This window comes from Borostomias antarcticus (assembly GCF_949987555.1).
Source record: "Borostomias antarcticus genome assembly, chromosome: 4".
Taxonomy (NCBI): domain Eukaryota; kingdom Metazoa; phylum Chordata; class Actinopteri; order Stomiiformes; family Stomiidae; genus Borostomias; species Borostomias antarcticus.
In genome coordinates, this window is record NC_140237.1 from 21540498 (window position 1) to 21542997 (window position 2500).

The 2500-nt window shown below is 47.6% G+C and overlaps 1 protein-coding gene across 1 annotated transcript in view; it reads right to left on the reverse strand.

Annotated features, from left to right (window-relative positions):
• The window catches only part of lrp4 (low density lipoprotein receptor-related protein 4), a 95737-nt gene that overhangs the window by 22181 nt on the left and 71056 nt on the right, over nt 1-2500 (reverse strand). The window lies entirely within an intron of this gene.

Genomic DNA, 2500 nt, shown 5'->3' on the forward strand with positions numbered 1-2500 from the left:
AGATCATTCCTGATATTTCACAGCGGTACATTTCTGACAACAAAAATGAGAAGACGTTTGTTCTCGATTCCGGCGATGGAGACGCGCTAGTCGGAGGGTGAAGGTGAACCGCACGCCCAGCGCCTGTATGGGAGGAGTCTCTAATCTCTATCACCTCGCTCCTCACACACTCACACCGTTATTCATGCTCCGACACCACCAGCCTGTTCACAGACATCTGAAGGCTGCGTCGAGGACAGGAGATAAGGAGAGAGAGAGAGAGAGAAAAGGGATGAGTAAAAGTGAGGGAGAGAAAGAAGTGAGAGAGAGAGAGAAAGAGAGAGAAAGAGAGAGTGGTGAAACTCTGCGGTACATGCATCTGTGTCCTGGGCTTATCTGCTGGACAAGAGCAGGGACGAGAGCCAAGAGAAGTGAGGGAGGAGAGAAGAATAAAGCTGTGTGATGATCAAAACACCAGGTGGCTCTCCCACAGAGAGAGAGAGAGAGAGAGAGAGAGAGAGAGAGAGAGAGAGAGAGAGAGAGAGAGAAATAGATTACATGAGTCTGTTCTCATGTTCAAACTCACTTATCAGCTGGGAACCATTCTACCATATTGATCCCCCCCCCCGCCCCCCCCCTCCCCACAAACAGACAACTGTTTCATCTCATCGTACACCCCCCCATCTCCCGGCACAAACACATCATGCCCTTCCATCTGCTCTGCCGCAAAGCCAAAATGATGTTAGAAACTTTCCATGGAAATCAACAAGAATTTATGGAAATTAACGGGAATTAACAGGAACTGCCATACCAACTGTATTTACCTTGTCATAAACAGACATAAATATAAACATTTTGTTTTGTCATAAGCAGACATGTGCACAAATATTTCTAATACAAATGTTAAAAATGTCATTTTTTGCTTAATCTACTTGTGAGTAGAACTTGAATGGATTCTACTGCTCTCAGTGTGCAGGATGCTGGGAATTAGCTGTGCATGTGATGGAAGAATGCACTGCACATGTGATGGAGGAATGCACAGTATAGGGATGAAAGTCTACTGAATCTGTATTAAATCAGGTTGTTTTAACCAAGATCATGCTGCAAGATCTAGAATTGCATTTTAAGTTTTTTCCCCCAACTAGGCTACATTTAAGTTATAAGGGTGTCCTGTGGTGTAGCGGTCTAATGCATCATGTTCCGGTGCAGCTGCCCACCAGGAAACGGTGGTCTCACCAGATCTGAGTATGGCCGGATCCCAGAGGGAGCGGCCTATTGGGCCACCGCTCCCCGAGGGTGGTTAGTTTAATCTCGGCTTGAGAGTTCGTCACACAACAGCAACCCTGTCTGGTGTTGGAATTACGGTTGTGAGCTGAGAGAGTCAAGGAGTCGTCTCTCCCTTTCACACTGCAGACTGGTTGTGTGACGAATCCTCAACAGTTAGTAGGGGGTCACTGGACACCAAGTCAGGGTCAAAATAAAATAAATTGTTGAAAAAAGCTTTTTCACAAAGATTTTAGGCTACAAAAAAGGTCAAAATGTCCACATATCCCAAGCTTAACTTTCCTTGGAAAATTTCTGGAACGTTTCCGGAATTTACCGGAAATTTTCCACCCTTTTGCAACCCTATGCAAGTGTAATGTGTGTGTCACCGACTGTGTGTGTGTGTGTATGTGGGGGTCTCTGAGAGAAAGAGAGAGACAGAGAGAGAGAGAGAGAGAGAGAGAGAGAGAGAGAGAGAGAGAGAGAGAGAGAGAGAGAGAGAGAAAGAAAGAGAGAGAAATAGAGGAAAGAGAGAGGCAGAGAGAGAGAGGCAGAGAGAGAGAGAGAGAAAGAGAGAAAGTGAGAGAGAGAGAGGTAGAAAGAGCGAGCGAGCGAGCGAGAGAGAGACAGAGTGGGAGAGAGAGAGAGAGAGAGAGAGAGGGAGAGGAGTGTCTGAGCGAGTCCTCTAACAAAGCGCCCTTCTTGTGGGTCTGCAGCACACAGCAAGCCCATGCCAAGGAATGCTGTCTAAGGATGGGTCGACTGATTCCTCTCTGGAATGCCTCGCGCCCAGGCAGCTATATGGTAACAACGCTCTTCAATACCCCCCTCCCCCACCCCCCCCACTCCGCCCCGTCTTCTTTCTGTGGCTTTGATGCTTGTTCAACTTTCCCAAAAATGCTGAATATCTCAGAGGCAGGGCACCAATTAAAATGCATGAGGAATGAGAGGAGGGGGGGGGCGGGCGGAGGCGCCAGACGAGGAAAAGGGTAAGATCAACACACGTGACCTTGCGGATCATCTGGCCGTGACGGACGACCTTGGAGGAAGTGCTTATCAAAGCGCGGCGCGACTTCAAACGGAGACCTGGATGGGCTGCGAGGGAAGATGGGGTTTGTGTGAGAGTGTGTGTTTGTTAAATAAAAAATAAAATAAAGTGTGTTATTGTTTGCTTTTTGGGGGCGTGGGTGGGTAGACATGAGGAGAAAGAGTGAATGTGTGAAAGACCTTGAATGAGGTTGTGTGTGAGAGGAGAAAC